Source organism: Rhinatrema bivittatum, chromosome 11, assembly GCF_901001135.1.
Source record: "Rhinatrema bivittatum chromosome 11, aRhiBiv1.1, whole genome shotgun sequence".
Taxonomy (NCBI): domain Eukaryota; kingdom Metazoa; phylum Chordata; class Amphibia; order Gymnophiona; family Rhinatrematidae; genus Rhinatrema; species Rhinatrema bivittatum.
In genome coordinates this window covers 75,869,080-75,886,513 of record NC_042625.1, presented here as the reverse complement: position 1 = coordinate 75,886,513, position 17,434 = coordinate 75,869,080, and the positions used below count along the sequence as shown (strand labels likewise).

At 45.5% G+C, this 17,434-nt stretch overlaps 1 long non-coding RNA gene across 1 annotated transcript in view; it reads right to left on the bottom strand.

Annotated features, from left to right (window-relative positions):
* Positions 1–17,434, bottom strand: part of LOC115073441 — a 29,745-nt gene continuing 12,311 nt past the window's right edge. The window contains exons 2-3 of the long non-coding RNA XR_003852014.1: positions 5,779–5,873; positions 1–456 (exon numbers count right to left, since the gene is read on the bottom strand). This is a non-coding gene — a long non-coding RNA (uncharacterized LOC115073441). The remainder of the gene's footprint in view (positions 457–5,778; positions 5,874–17,434) is intronic.

Genomic DNA, 17,434 nt, shown 5'->3' with positions numbered 1-17,434 from the left:
ATCAATATGCAAATTAAAATCACTTAAAACAATAACATTCTTTATGTTAGCATTAAATGAAAGCAAAATCTCAATCAAAGTGGATGGACATAGATTTAAAAAGGTAGGAGGGGCATAAATGAGGCACATGCCCCAGTCTTCACTGGAAAGTACCGATGTTTCAAGGTTAGCCATTGACACAACTTTCACATAAGACTCACACTTTCTTAGACAGCTGAGAGTTCTGTTCTAGTACACAGCTTAAGGTAAACACTTCCTCAGAGGAAGGACAGCATAACGAACCCGGCCACCAATCAAGAGAAGCTCCTTTGTTGGGCTCCTTCATAAGTGCAACAAGTGCGTGAACCACTCCAATGACTCCGGCGTTGGATCCAGGGCTTTAAGCCAGTGCGATCGGTGATGCTGTTGCACCTGCATGGTTCTGGGACTCTCTGAAACTGGCCAAAAAGGTCTTACCTGAAAGAGATAGTACATAGGTAAAATCTCAACACAGATGGTTCGGTGCAGTCATTAAGCATAAGCAGCAGTAATATAACCTCCGGTGTCGGGTCCTGGACTTTAAACCAAAAGCGATGGTGTCGTTGTTGTTGAGAGGCAGTGGGGCAAACAGCACTGACATTGCTCTGGGACTCTCTGAAGCTGGCGAAAAAGGTCTTGTCGCCTGCTGCTTAATTGTTCACCTGAGCCAGCTTGATGGCACTGCCATGCAGAAACCTCAGGCTTGAATTCCAGGCCTTGCTTCTACTCCCTGGCTGGGGATGCTGCAGAGGGAACCCAGTCACTGTGCGACAGTGACAGATTTAGGGTACTTGAATACCAGTGCTGCTATCTATGATCACTGCATTGGCCAAGTTAGGGGTGGTGGTGAAAAAATAGGGTAAAACCCCCTATGTAGTTGCGAGTAAGGGCTCATGGTACCGTATCCAGGATAGGAAGGTTCTGATGGAGCTGTAAACTCAAAGAAACAAGAGGAAACTGACAGGCCAAAATACATACATAATAATAAAAATGGTTTCCATGTTTTGTCTTTCTTGACCAGTCTTGCAGAGAGGTGGAAAAAGCCACATAGTCTCACTAGCTTTGCCAGAACCAGAACTGAGTCAGGTTCGTCTCTAATAATTCATTCCTCTGTTTTTCACATTTGCTTAAAGGTTATGCTGGAACATTTGGATGAAAGCAAACACTGAAGCGAAACAGAGTCAAAAGATGAATAGTCAGAAGACTCAAGCGTTTGAGAAGCTCTCTCATGAGTTTTCTCTGAGAATATGCTGCAGGAGGAATATCGATGGAACAGTGCGAGGTGAAGAGCGCAGGCCACAAAACCATGAGCAAAAGTGCCATGCAAGCCACAGAGAATCTCAATGGAACCATGTGAGATGATGAGCAGGCGCAACAGAACCATGAGCAAAAGTGCTTGGCAAGATACCCAGAAATCCAATGGAACCACACAAGGCAACAAATGCACAAAACAGACCCATAAAAGCAAAGGTGACAAGCAAGACACACAGAATCTGGACAGAACCATGCAAGGAAACAAATGCCCACAATGGAATGATGAGCAAAGGTGCCAAGTAGACACATGGAACCCCAAGGGAATCGTGCAAGGTGATGGATGATCTCTTTCCTAAGCGCAGTAAGTAATCTTGTCATGTTTTGTTACTTACAGACTGCTTTTCTTGAAGAAAGTTGAACCCAAAGCATTGTGCAGCAGCATGTTACTAAAGATCAGAAATATAGGAGTACTGTTTGACAGTAAGTTTTGATGATTCTTCATATCCGTGCTGCCTCTTCCTCTTGCTTTGCGACTTATACCTCAGGCTAAGCCATTTCTAGAGCAAGGCCTGCTAAGGAAGGTAGCCCAGTTATTGATTTTTACATGCCTGGAGTACAAATATTTATTTCCACATAAATATCTGTATTCCCTACAGCTGGTTCAGAATGCGATTGCTCGCATTAAGGTGAATTTTAAAAGCCCACCGCGCGCATTAATTGGGGGTTGCGCGAATATGTCAGGCTTGCATACGCCAAGAAGATTTAAAAGCTGCCAGGATATGCACATAAATGCCACATTGCGCACATCTCAGAAGTTTTCAAAAAGGGGCGGGTCTTAGGCATGGTCTGGGTGGGGCATGGGCATTTTGGGACACGAAGCTGAGATCTGTGCGTAAATACTTACGTGCTCTGGCGCGCACCAATGTCCCCTGCTGTGGAACTTTACTTCTGCTGTGGATGCTATATAAGTTATAAAATAAATGGGCAGATTGACGGGGTTTTAAGGGTGCCAGAACCCAAGGGCACAACCCGTGGGGGAGGCAGCTGGTACAGCTGAAGCCCTAGCCTGGCCCATGTCAAAGAGTGTTCTCCAGCTGCCGGCAGAGACCTCATGGGCTCGCCTGCAAGGCGGCATCAACTACGCCGCAGCAGGAGGGGATCATGCTCATCTTCCTCCTTCCACTGCTTACTGGGGGGGGGAGTGAAGGCTATCAAACCATGGGGGGGGGGTGTTTGAAGCTCTTATCCCTTAACTGGGTGAATTGGGGGCAAACTGGTAAAATTGTAAATGGCATCAGCATGCGCCCCTTTTAAAATCCCTCAGTTTACCCGGTAGAAGTGACATCCGTGTGCACTTGCACGCCGCTCACTTAAAATTTGGTGCACAGATGCAAGAGGCCAGGCTATTTTCCAACATACATCATATATCCCTGGGCATGGGCCGATGGACATACACACATGTGCGCCCATGCGCTGGTTTGAAAATTATCGTCATTGTTTCTGGCCCTCTTCTGAAGACATCACATTGCCTTCCAGTGATCGCCTACTGCAAACAGTTTAAGGTTTTATGATTCATTTTTAATGTTAGTCCTGGTTGTAGTGCAGATTATTTGCAACCTTGGATCTCCTTTTATCGACCTACATGGACATTACTTTCAACCCATGCACTCCTTCTAACCTCCTCACGACGGAATGATGCTCGCATGAAAGCGACACGTGACAGGGCCTTTAGTTCCATTGGTTCTTATCTAGGTCTAGGTCTAGGTCACCACAGGAATACTTGGCCCTTTAGGAAAGCTGTAAAGGCTTAGTTACTCATCCTCTGGGTTTACATTCCCATGGTGCAGCTGAGCTGGCAGGCTCTAGACCGGAATATCATATTAAGAACATAAGAACATGCCATGCTGGGTCAGACCAAGGGTCCATCAAGCCCAGCATCCTGTTTCCAACAGTGGCCAATCCATGATGAGATTCTTATGCTAGATTTTATTTTTATATATTGTTAGGTTTTCATAGGTTTTTTTTTAAATAACATATTGTTACTTTAATTTTATTGAGTGTATGCTTTGTGATATACTCTTTTAACAGGCAATAAATAAATAAATAAAACAAACAGGACTACTGGGGGAAATGCCTTCCAGCTGGCAGAGACCTTGGAACTAGCTATGCCCGAAACTAAAACAGATTTTTCTTGTTTCTTTTTTTTAGCAGGTGAAAACATTCCTCAGGGGCTTCCCCAGCCAGGAGTCGACACATCCACGTTTGTTTCTTAGCATGGAACACGATAACTCCAGCTACTCAGGAGTAGAAAGGAGCCTAGAGCCATCATTCAGAGAGAAAGAATTTGCTCACCGTTTTTCTTTCTTTCTTTTTTTTTTTATTGTTTTCTTAACCTCATAAAATGATTGCAAGGTTTCCAGAGCACAGGTATGGGCTTTGCACTTCTGATTTGGGACCTGCACCTCTACACATGAGATGGGGGTAAATCCAGGAGTGACTCATCCTCATTGGGTCGATCTGGACAAGCTGACAAACCTAGCTGGGTACCTTTTGCCCATTGCTGCTCTTCATGAACATGGAAGGGGGGGGGGGGGGGTTCTTTGCTGTTTTTATGTGGGTCTTTGCTTGCCCTGAAGTCTAAATGTTGTGGCTTGGGGCTTCCCAGGAGGCCGGCCCTCTCTCCCTCCTTGTTCTCAGTTGGCCAGCACACACTGGTGGCGGTGTTCCAGCCCTTCACAAGCTTCCTCAGACCTCGGCGTAGGTGGGTGAGCAGAGCCGGAGACAGCTGCCGGCCTGGAGCAGGACTGAAATAAAACCTATGAAAACAAACATGGTCTCGGTGGCATCCTGGAAAAGGCCACGGACATCTGAATTTGATAGCTTCTGTGGTCAGAAATGAACCTTTCAGAGCAACGTTACCCTTCTTCGGTGTCTGGAGGAGAAACATGTGACTGACGATTTTCAGTAAAAGCAGCACAGCCCAGAACAGGTAGTGCACATGGGGGAGATGAGGAGAGGGTCAAGTTTTCAGTAATGGATATTCCTGCAAACCAAAAGCATGTGGGGGTTCTTTGCCTCCAGCCAGGCCCGGATTTAAGCACAGACAATATAGGCAGTTGCCTAGGGTGCCAGATTTTGAAAGCAACAAATATCCAGGCCAAAAAGAAGTGAGTTTCTCCTTGCTTTAGTGCCATGTGCTAGCACAGCTTTCAAAGGGGCACCCATCACCATGGCACTGCCTATGGGCACCACAATCTCAAATCCAGCTCTGTCACCAGCAAATGAGCAGAGTTATTCATTCTCTGCCTCTCTGCTCTGGCTATGGCCATTGTGCACCATAGTCACAGTACTGTCACGCCATGACTAACCCTGATCAATTGTCAGTGATACGGTACCATCATTCCATTCCCAACCAGTACTCACACACCATGGCCATCCAGTCCCAATCACGGTCAGGTATTCACAGCACTATTGCATCATGATCAGCCATTCCAGACCACCGGTATGCAAGATCATAAGGCTTGTAGTTCATCGGGGAACGTTCTTATACAATGCATTCACTAAAGCAAGAAGTGCTGGACGGGACACTAATGACCAGAGGACATTAGAAGCAGTGGAAGGAGGAAGATGAGCATGATCCCCTCCTGCTGCGGCGCAGTTGATGCCGCCTTGCAGGCGAGCCCATGAGGTCTCTGCCGGCAGCTGGAGAACACTCTTTGACATGGGCCAGGCTAGGGCTTCAGCTGTACCAGCTGCCTCCCCCACGGGTTGTGCCCTTGGGTTCTGGCAGCCAGCAGGACTTAGGTGAATCAAAAGAATGAAAATAGAATGGAGAGAGAGGCCAGAGTCAGGGCTGGTGGCAGACAAGTCATAGTCAAGGTTCAGGGCTAAGGTCCATTACAGGCAGCAAGCAAAGGATAGGTCTAAGTCCAAAGCTGAGATCAGAAGCGGACAGACAGGCCAAGACAGACAAGAGACAAAAGAACAAGAGATGTTCAGGGCGAGGCAAGACAAGACTCCAAGGACAAAGACAAGGACAAGGCAAGGCAACAACAACAGGGCAAGAGCAGAAATAAAGCAAGACTGGACAAGGGAAGGCTGGGTGAGGCAAGGCTGCAAGGCTGGACAAGGCAAGGCTGTACAAGATAGGTGAGGCTGGGCAAGTCAAAGCTGCAAGACTGGACGAGGCAAGGAACCCGTTGCTGAGGCATCGTTAGTTGTGCGGCTGGGGCTTTAAATCCCCAGCCATGTGACGTCATCAGGCAGCACCGGCCTCAGAGGTTCCCACCGCGGAGCCTTTAACGATGCCTCAGCATCGTCCAGCCTTACAGCCTTTCCTTGCCCAGCCTTGCCTCATCCATGCACACAAGCCTAAGGGGAAGCTGGAGTCATCATGGTGGCAGCATTCCTGCCGCCACGAAGAGCAGCGCATTGGCGGGTCCCAGGGGTGAGTCCAGTGGCTCCTACTTATCCAGGCCTAGAATCATCTACTGCAAAGTGCCTTACCAGGTCCTTTATTTGGTGTTTAGAACTACCCAGCTCAGTCTCTGGTGCTGCTGCAGTGTGGCGTTTAAGGCCCCATTTTTTTTCACAGACTTCTTCTGTAAGAGGAACCCAAAACACACAAGACATATTTTTAGCTTGCCTGGAAACTATTTCCTCTTAAAAAATGACAAAACAAGACAGGAGAAACAGTTTGACAAAGAGGAGGCGGAAATGCAGGAGGCTCAGAGCCAGCAAACTGCTCTCACTGAGACACGTCAAGCATTAGGGAAAACTTGCAACTGAAAACCTTCTTTTGTGAAACGATTTCCAAAGGGTCCCGTATCGTTGTGGTTACAGACAGGGGATTCTTGGCTTGCTCTACAAATTGAGCTTACTTTCTTATCGAGGAGTTTATCTTCTCTGCAGAGTTTTCCCAAGGTCTAAAGCAAACACAGGCTGTGTTGGCTCACAGGGAGGAGCGCTCCTAATGCCATGCTGGGCCAGTGCTGGCTGAGAAGGACGAGCACCCCCCGATACCAGGGTGAGACACTGGGCCAGTCTTGACTCAGAGGGAAGAAGGCCCCTTAATAGCATGCTGGGACACTGGATTGGTACTGGTTCAGAGGAGAGTGGGCTCCTAATGCCATGCTGGGCTTACTGGGTCAGTACTGGCTGAGAGGAAAGAGCGCCCATGCTGAATATTGGGTCAAAACTCAAAGTGAAATGAAACACTTTGCAAACTAACACTTATTCTCTATTTCTATATTTATGTATGTGATTTATTTGCTTTATCATTATTTTATGGATGTTATCCAAAATTATGAATGTGATTTTACTTGTAAACCACTTGACTGTTTTCATTACTTGCAGTATATCAAATTTAATGAATGATAACAATATTTACAGAGCAGTGCATTATGGGGGAACAGGCCACGCCTTCACTATATCAATTGGAATGGAAAAGTCAGAAATACACTGACCTGGAAACAACACCGAACCCAAGGCATGAAACAGAGATACAGAGTTCTCTGGCCTGGACTCAAACAGCAAGAGCTGGATTATTAAACTCTGAAATCACATGAGTCGGGGCGCAAGAGTCCACCGACTGATCTCAACAGCCACAAGATAAAAGAGGCAAAGGGTTTCTCAGGAGCAGCAGATCCCAGAGGGAGATTTCCAGGCCCTGTTCTATTCAGCATCAAGTCTGGAGCAGATAAGCACTAAAACCACCGCCACTCAGCAGGTAGAGTCGGAAGTAACATTAGGAAACATTTCTTCACAGAAAGCGTGATGGATGCATGGAACTTCCTTCCAATGGAGATGGTGCAGACACAAACTGTAACAGAATTCAAGAAGGCCTGGGATAAGCACATTGGGTCCCTAGTGGAGGAGAATGCCAGAGATCAACTGGGGCTTTATGGTATTTTACCAGGAAAGAAAGCGGCAGACTGGATGGGCCTTCTGGCCTTTATCTGCCGTCATATTCCAGCTAATCTCCATCTGGAGGTCCATATTCAAAGGCATTTAGCCACATAACTCCGACGTTATCCAGCGAAATTCTAGCCGGCTAATAGGTTAGGGGCGTAATTGGGTGAGGAGATGAGTCAGCCGGCTAAGTTAACCAGCTCGCTCCGATATTCGGTTAGCTCTCATGATAGCAAGGGAGCTGCAGCAGGGCAGAGGAACCTCCTCCCAGGTGCAGAATGAAAGGGCAGGCCTCTTCTGCCAGGCTGCTAGGGCCTTCTGTCTCATGGATGCTCTGGGGTTAAGAGCAATGGGCTGCAAACCAGGATTCAAATCCCACTCCCCGTGACCTTGGGCAAGTCACTTTATCTCCCGTCGCCTCAGGTAGCCACTTTGTAAGCCCCTTTCGTAAACTGCCTTGAGCTAAAACTGAATAGACAGTCTGGAAATAGCAACAGAGAACGCATTCCAATGTAAGGCGCACTGTGACAGCAGAGAACAGATGGAGGGAGCCAGATGTACATCTCGTGTGCCTCCGGGCAGAGAATCGTCAGCATTTTCCCCCAGAGGACTGCACTGGAGGTGGGAGGGGAGGATCACAGCAGTGTAATGCGAAAGCATGGGACCACCCTTATTTATCACGGATTCCCACTTAATATTATTGCAAATTCGTTTGTACATTTTTTAAAAAGCTTATCTACCCACTTTTAACCCATGGCACCCCTATAGTAAGGCATAACTGAATAAAATTAGATAATACAATAATATGAAGAGGAGAGGCATAAGTGTATTGACTACACTTTCCCACTAGGCACATGTCTACTGTGCCTAGTGGGAAATTTGGTCTCCTACCCAGGGACCTGCATTGCTCTTCAGGCTCTTCGCTTTGGGGATGCGTTGAGTAGCATGTCTTCTTCTGGGCTGGAAACGTGGTGCCATGGTTCCACTACACTTCTTTTCCAGCACTCTCCATGCAACCTTCAGCAAAGCCAGAAGAGCCTCCATGTACTCAAACACTAGGCCGTAAGCCCTCTTGGGAAGGGACAAGCAAATCACCTTGTATACAGCATGAACTAATAGCCTAATATATCATAATCATTGCCTAAATGACAGAAATTCTGCTGCTACAAATGCACAGGGACAGAGATAGAGTGCAGCCCCAGGGCCTGACCATTACCCAGTATCTAGGGAGGATGTGCTTTAAAGGGATATAAGGTACAGGTGCAGAATACACAGATTTACTTAGGGGAGACTGGAGGTGATCCGGCAGCGCAAAGAACAATTTTAGACACGATGGGACTCGGAGAAAGCTGGACAACAAGGTACTATCTCCATGGAATAACAAGGGCTTTTTCCTGGCTGCACCCATCTCCCATCCCACCCAGCTTGGTTGAGAAATCCCCCAGCAAGTATGAAGAGTTCATCCTTTCTGTGGTAAAAAAAGAGATTAAAGCTTGTCTATTTCGGGTTCTGACTGCTCCTCACACCACTTCATTGTGGTTGACCAACAGTGGGCGTTTAGTTTACATTGCCACTCACTTTGGAATGTGCTCCACCACCAAAGGTGGTGGTGAAAGGAGGGGGAAGGGTTAAGTTAGGTCAGCGTCTGATGCACCCACAGCACTAGCAGATATCTGAGAATGGAGGGCAAATGCTCAGGATGTTTCCCCTCTCTCGCCCCAAAACCCCCAGCCCCCCTCCTAACATTATTCAAGAATAGCAAGGTGACAAACACTGGAATAAGAGGTAGCATTCCGAGTCTTGTTTGCTATTCAGAATGCGCCACTTTTCTACTGCACAGTACAGACACCACAGGAAACACGCTGTCTGATGCTATTACAGGGTGTGTGCTCGTCTCTCTCTTTTTGCGTAGCCCCATATTGACAGATATATATCCATATTACATAAACAAAAAGTTCCTAAGTAAAATGTGCAAAATAGCAAAAGATTTTTATTTTAAAAATATAATCCACGATGTTTCAACATATCTGGTGTGTACACAAGCAAACATTTAAAAATCACATATATTCCCAACCATAGGCCACAGTTTTGCCAGCACACAGGCAGGCTTCTTCCAGGGACACGTACAAACGAAAAATTAAAAAACAACAAACATGTGCACACCTGTGTGCTGGCGAAACTGTGGCCTATGGCTGGGAATATGTTGATTTTTAAATGTTTGTGTACACACCAGATATATTGAAACACTGTGGATTGTATTTGTATAATAAAAATAGTTTGCTATTTTGTAAATTTTGCTTAGGCACTTTTCTTTTATGTATTACTCCTGCTTTGCGCCTTTATTTTGTACCTTCGGGTTTTGAAGACAAATATGAACCTACAATATGCAATGCATGCGCTCCCTCTATACTGGGGGTGCATGAGCAGGTGTGCATAGAAGATACTGCGGTAGCAGCAGACCAGGAAATGACAGATGGGGCAGCGTGGCTCATTCAGTAAAAAAAACAACCAGAAAATGCCCTGGGAGTTTCCCCGGTTCTGAATGGAAAGTGCTGCTTCCTTCCCCTCCGTGCACTCATGAACCTCCTCTCTGCATCCAGCACTTCCTAATGTATACACACACACACACACACAAGACCAGATGTTCTTTTGTTGTGTGTCCATATATTTTTGTTGAATTCACAAGACCTTTTTCAAACACTTTCCATTTAATTAACACAACTAACTCATCTGGGAGGATCTTACTATTTATCCGTAGGGACCTTCAATTTTAGTATTTATTTTATTTTTCCTTGGAATTTATCAGGGTTTACATAAGAACCTGCCATACTGGGTCAGACCAAGGGTCCATCAAGCCCAGCATCCTGTTTCCAACAGAGGCCAATCCAGGCCATAAGAACCTGACAAGTAGCCAAAAACTAAGAAGATCCCAAGCTAAAAACCTAGCATCTCCCCTCTCGCCTTCCCCCTTTTCACCTTTTTTCCAAGCGTCTCCTTCTCTCTTCTCTTCTCCTCCTAGCAGGACACAGGTCCTTGCGCCTCCCTCTTCGGCAGCAGCTCTGGCTTTCCTCCCCAGCGCCAGCCTGCCAGTGCCTGCCGGTCCCACACGGCCTGTACCATGCAGGCACAGCTCCGATGCCTACCCCACTTCTGGAGGAAGAGAGGCTGGAAAGCATCACCGAGCTGCCGCTATGTTTTTGAAATTGATTTTAATCTTTGCAAAATCCTGGGGCTTTATTGGTGAAAACTGGTTTGAACTGATAACAAAGGAGCCTACACACAACATCCTTTAATGACGCAACAAAAAATGCTCTTGCAGTTACAGTACCTGGGACATACCAAATTTCTTGGAAAGGCCTGATCTGGTGGTCCAGCGGCAAGTGCCACGAACTGATATGCAGAAGACATGAGTTTGATTCCCAAGTCATAACTTTGCTCCTCAGGCTGGTTGGGGCCAAAAATACAGGCCCCCCCCCCCCCCCCCTCCACCAGAGAGGAAATGGGGGAAGAGAGTCTCGGTCATCACTCAAGGGTGACACCTAGTGGCCAGACTACTGGATGGCAGTAGCCATGTTCCAGATGGAGTAGTACTTTGTAGCCCCTGGCCAAGACCTGCTGCTGTGATGGCTGGGCTAAGTTGGAGGTTTATAAAAATTGGGGAACCCTTCCTACCCCTGCCGTGGGTAGATGCAAACTAAGGTTCACGGACTATAGTCCATCAGAGGCTGTTTCTGATTGGGCTGGCAGTTCATAGAACTAAGATGAAACCTCCAGCCCCAAAAAATGTGACCTGGAAAGAGTATGGACAGCAAATTCAAGGGGAATTTTCAAAAAGCTGCTGAGGGGCAAAGCTGGGGACCTATTTTTATTTGGCAAATTTTCAGCCATAAACTAGCCAAACAGATTGTGACCGCAAATTATCCTAAAGGCTGCTCAGCGGCTCTTTGAAAATTGACCCCATGTCCCAGTGGTTTAATGGTAAAACCCCCCCCCACTCCACCTTTCATTACCACAATCCTCTCTACCCAGCAGACCATGCATCCAAAAAGACGCCCTCCCAAGCTGCTCTTCCTGCATCTCCCTGGTGGCCTAGGGACCTCCGACCCCCAAGGCCTCCCTGACAACTTCCATGATATCTCCTCCTCCAAATCCATCCCTTACCCAGCACAGAGTTTTTATACGCTGGCAGGCAAGAGTCAGAGTAGGTCTTTCCTGCTGCGGCCCCACCAAATTCAAAATGGCATTGGCCAACCTGGCATAAGGGTTGGCAGGTGGAAAAAGTGGCAGGGGAGGCTGATTTTTACTTGATCAGGCTTCAGCTTGGAGTATTGGGTAGGTATTCAGAGAGAGGCGCTACCTCAAAGGACAGCGTAAAATCTGTGCATGGGAGCCACGTGAAATGTGCGCACATAGCTCTCCCCACTCCCATGCTTCCACGTTCAGCCGCTGTGCCTGGAGCAGTTTTTAAACAGGACTATCTAGCCGGTAAATTACCCTCTTACAGGCTAATTTTAAAACATGCGTGTGCCCCTATATGGGCGTATCAGCGCGCGAGCAGAGATACGCTGGAATTTTAAATCACGTGCACACTTGCGCGCTTATGATTTAAAATACGCCTACTGTGCATAAGTATGCTCCTAATTTTAAGAAGTTACCCGTGCAAGTCTACTTCGTGTATCTTCCATAAGACTTTGTCGGCTTTAATGCATGCATGTAAGCGGGTTTTAAAGCATGCTCACGCAACTGAATGAATAACGATTCATCAAGGAGTCCCATTTGAAGCAAATACTCAAGAATCGCTGTATGCTTCAATCTTTAAACACCCAACAGTGCAGCGTTTCGGAGAGTTACGTCTTCTTCAGGGATTTTTACCACCATCAAACAACTCCTCAAACATGCTGATTCTGAACAGTCTTTTCAATCCTGAAAAAATAACGTAATGTCTCTTTGACAGCACCAACAAATCCACGAGACCGATCAGAAAAGCTTACCAAGGCACCCTTTTCGTCCCTCAAGCCAAATCCTCGCTAAGTAATAGGGCACTATCCACTGCAGGTCCTACCCATTGGAACACCCTCCCACCAGAACTCAGACAAGACTCCTGCCAGATTTCTTTCAAGAAAAAACTGAAAACATGGCTATTCAGCCTTGCGTTTCCTTGAAGGCCCACAATGTACTACCCATGATTGGTTCTATATGTTATTAATTCACCTTTAAATCCTCCCCCACCTTACACCTTCTTTTCTATTCGCCCCTCCACCCTATCTTCCATTCCCCGTGTCCGCCCTCACTCTCCCGTCCCAGTATTCCTTCTCAATCAAGACAATCATTCACCTGATTTCGTCTTAACAGTGATGACACATTTACTCACATTTTGTATAAGAATTGTTACCAAAGGTTTCTAAATGTTTAAATGTTCCTCATTTTGTTATGGAATGCTCACAAGCACTCTTATTTATTCCATGTTCTTTGTTCCATGTAATGCTCTTAGGCAAGTTGAATTGTTTCACTGTAAACCGGTTTGATTTGCATCCAATGCAAGAAGATCGGTATATAAAAAAAACCAAAAATAAATAAATAAATAAATAAAATAACATTATATTCCAAAGTAATATGGCACACAATTAATAGGAAAGATAATGCTGACTTGCGTCCTTGTGTATGGCAATCAGAACTGCCGTTGCAATGCTGCTGTGCTGGCAACCTTCTTGGCGTCTGATGATGGCTCTACGGACGACGCCAGTTTAAACCGGAAAGCGTGTGAATTGTAGATGTCAATCAAAAACCGGAAGCTCAATTCAAAAAATGTTCAGAGTAGAACAACCAACAAGTATTATTACACCAATGTATACCAATCAATCTTGTCATTTAACCCATATGGTTCCACTGTATTTAATTTATGAATCCAAACGTTCTCCCGAAAATTGAGTCTGGCATCTTGATCAACCCCCCACAATGGAATGTGTTCCAATATAGTCCACCTAAACTCGTTGAAGGAATGACCTTTCAATATGTAATGGGATACAATAGGTGCTTTTAGATCTTTCGTAGAAACTCGACTACAATGTTCGTCCGATGTAAAGTTTCTGACAGGGGCACAACCCGCACGGGCCCTGACTTTTAAGGTCTGGGGTACTGATGTGAAGACATAAGGGAATAAGCACAGGACTGTTTCTACGGCCAAGTCCAAAAGCAAAACTCATTCAAGCAGCATTGTCTGAATTATCAAGAAGGCTGCTCACCCTGTCTAAATATTGTTAGCCGTAATTTTGTTTTGGGTTTTACAGTGCTTGGTCTTGATTGTAAATATTGCTATCCTTAACATAAGGCTTGGGGGTAACCTTCATGGAGCGGCAATTATTATCCTAAAAAACTTCCTGGGCAGACTGGACAAACCATTTGGTCTTTTTCTGACGGTCGTTACTATATTACTATGTGGATGTAATGGGCTCACATACTGGAGGATCTTTTCCAATTCTCGTGGAGTGAGGGTCCTGAAGTCAGACAGGCTGCCAGTCTTTTCACACAAGGGGCCATAGTGCAACATTTACTAAAGGGAGCTGGTTAGCAATTTTCAGAAAGATATTAAAAAAACAAAAATAATGCATACATTTGCCTATTTAATAATAATACATTAATGTTCATTTTATATAATTTTTATTAAAAAGTAGATGCTTGTTCTTGGGTGGCAAAAAAGAGTCCCAAGTATGAATACAAGGAGGGGATCTCAGGGATGGGGACAGGAAAAGGAGGATAGCACAGGGAATGAAAGAAGAGAGGGACATAGGCTTGGAGTTGAGAAGAGGACAGGAACTGGGCATAGGGAGAGGAAAGGAAATGAGAGGGAGAAAGAGCCAGGCATGGGTACATGGAGAGAAATAGAGGGAGAGAGGAATGGGCATGGAGGGGGAGAGGTGGAAAAATAGGACATGGGGAGGGGAGAGGAAGAGCCAACTGGGAATGGGGAAAGGAGAGGGAGAAAGAGCCAGGCATGAGTAAATGGAAAGGAATAGGAGAGAGGAATGGGCATGAGGGGGAGAGGTGGAAAGGTAGGGGAGGGAGGGCCAACTGGGAATGGGGAAAGGAGAGGGAGAGATGTCTAGGCACAGGGAGAGTGAGGGAGGTGAGCAGCTTGGGGAGAGGAGAGGAAGAGGAGGAGAGGAATGAGTTGGAGAGAGGCAAAAGGAGGGAAGACCTGGTATGGGGAAGGTGGATGGGAGATGAGGAGGATTAGGGAAAAGGAAGAGGGGCAGGAGAAGAGGCTCTAGGATTTGGGAGATGGGGGAAGAAAGAATGGAGGAGGAGGGACATTCCTAGATCTGATGGACAGGAGGGAGGTGTTCTCCATTACATTCCCAGCTCCTCTCTAACTTCTTTTCCTCTTATCTCCAGGTTTGCAGGTCCTCTCTCACACACACACATACACACACTCTCCTATCTCACCCACCTGCGACCCCCCTCAGCCAGTCAGCCTGCTAGTCCCATCCCTCTCCCTACCAGCCAGCCTGCTTGCTACCTCTACCCCCACCCCCAGGCTGTTTGTTCCTCTTCTCTCCTCGCTCGCTACCTCTACTGTTGCCACTACTGACCCTGGAATAGCTTTTGGCACTGCACCGAGAACCAAAACTGGCGTCCTCATGAGAACAATGTGAGTGACTTGGGACCGTGCGGCTCCTGCTCTCCGAGAGCCACACAGTACAAGAAACTATCCGCTGTTCCACGCCTGGCAAGTTAAGAATCATTTTCAGCTTCAATTCCTCTTTGGTGGTGCCACCAGCGGGGCCACATGGGAACCGTAGGAGGGCTGTAGTTGGACAGACCTGTTATGGAATGCTTTTGAGGACTAGAGCCCATTTGGTCAGATGCAGGAGCAGTGATCCAGCCACACAGTTTGTATAATCCAGAGGAAATGTTAAACACATATGGGGGGGGGGGGGGGGGAGGGAATATCTTAAGATTCAGAGCTTTTGTAGAGAAACATTTTATTTTTTTATATAACTGGGTCTAGACTGCTAATGGATTATTCTTGGTTACTCTTTGAATGTTGTTTTAGGCCTAAGCATATTATTCTCAGAAAGAAAACCCTGGGGAATTGTGTGTTATTGGCTGCTAGGTTGATAATTGCTTCCAAATGGAAGTGCACTAGACCTAGACATGGAGCAGCAAGAACGACTTACTCTCTTTTCATTCTGAATGATTCTGAGCAGCGATTTTATTGAAATCCCTCCCCTTCGGTAGATGCAGTTCATTGGTCATTGCTTCCTCTTATTTACCTCCGAATTCTTCCTTTCTGGTGACCCTTCGGTTGTGTCTTTGTGTATTAGCACAACTGCTGTTTTCAATAAAGACAGATGTACAAAGCAGTTTCCCCATGGGCACAAGGTGGGAGAAACCCTCTAGCACATCTGGATCCAAAGTTCGAAAGAAAATGGTCTTGCATTATCTATGGAGTAAAAAACCCGACTGCTCTAGATGGATCTATGCTTCATCTTTGGGCCAACATCATAACTTTTACAGGCCATATTGATTAAAGAGACAGGTTTGGAATGGTCTCCTCCCTGGCCTCTCCAATACTATAAGCACAGATTTTTTATTTACTTGTTTAAGTTTGGGAGTCAGCTAGCACTTCAAAGCTTGATAAAATTCCACCATAAAACCATCCAGTCCCAGTGAATTACAAGGAGTAACTGATTTAATGGCTTCTTGAATTTCCATCTCTCTAACCGTAGAGTCCAATGTATTTTGTGTCCTCCAGATTTACGGTAACTGGGGCTAATCTAATGTATTAGAAAATGCATCAATATTACATATTTATTTATCAAACAAGTTCATATACTGCCCTTCTAGTATTACTGAAAGCGGAAGACAAAATCATCAAAAATCAAAAATAAATTGACATAACTTTAAGAACAAACATATGCATAGCTATAAGGCCTGCATGACAAATAAGCATTAGCATTACAATAATGTCATCAAATAATAAAAAGTAGCCATTCACATTGCCAATAAATTAAACATATATTAAAACAGCCATTAAGCATAGTCAATTAATATAATTATACATGCTTAGCTGCTAGACCATTCCTCAAGCTTTGCTAGATTGTTCCTCATGTTTCTCTCACCTGCCATGCTAGCTACCCTGTTGCAGATTTTGGTATTATCCACAAAAAGACCACCCTCTCCTGGTAGCCCTTCTGCAATATCACTTATGAAAATGTTGAAAAGAACCGGTCCAAGTTCCAGTCCCTGCAGCACACCACTGGTAACCCCTCTTCTCCTTGGAGTGAACTCCATTTACCACTAATCTTTGTCACTTCCCAGCACCCAGTCAGTCACTTTAAACCAATACCAAAGGTGATCTTTTTATTTATAATCACCTTTGTGGAACTGTAGCAAAGGCCTTTCTGAAATCAAAATACACTATATCTAACACTCTTCCCCGAAAAATGAATGAAAAACACTGCATTATTTTGAAGGGCCAGCTGCTATTTTTTTGCGATGACACTGATTCCTTCATTGCACACTTCTTTTGAAGAAGATAGTATAAAAGCATATCATAACATACCACTCCCCTGGTCAGCCAGTCAAAGAAATAGATCAGATTTGTCTGACAAGACCTGCCTCTGCTAAAACCATACTGCCTTGGATTTTGTCAGCTAATACACATTGCAAGGTGTCTTTAAAGCCCAAGAGGAACAAGGTTCTGATGAGCTTGAAGTGGGTTTAACCTCTTGTAACAGTTTAACCGAGCCTGCTCTATTCTGTAATTGAAAAGAATTTCAAACAGAGGCAACTGGCAAATCATCTTAAAATCGTTAAGGCTTTGTTCTACTTCTTTCATTCTGCACTGGATAAGTTTCATCTTTTCAGACAAGGAGACAGCAAAAGATTTGACATCTCTCTGGCCTTGAATTCCTTCCGCCCTTTACTGCAGGCTCCATGAATGGATTTCATGGGCTCAGTGAAGCTGCCACAGAAACATTGTGTGTCTATGGGTTTCTGTGCATTTTTCTGGACAGAGGGGCCATGTCTTTCATTAGATTCTCAAAGGGCTCTGTGACCCACAAAAGGTTAAGAACCACTGCTTCACTGGCCCCTCCGAGCAGAGAATTAGCAACCTAGAACTGTTTTTAGCATTTGCAATTTGGAAACCAAAATCGTTTTTCTTTGTCAGGTGAATAATCTCCCTCTATGCTGACATAAATTCTAAATATAACGCCTTATCCGCTGAAGCTCTAGTTTTCTGCCATTG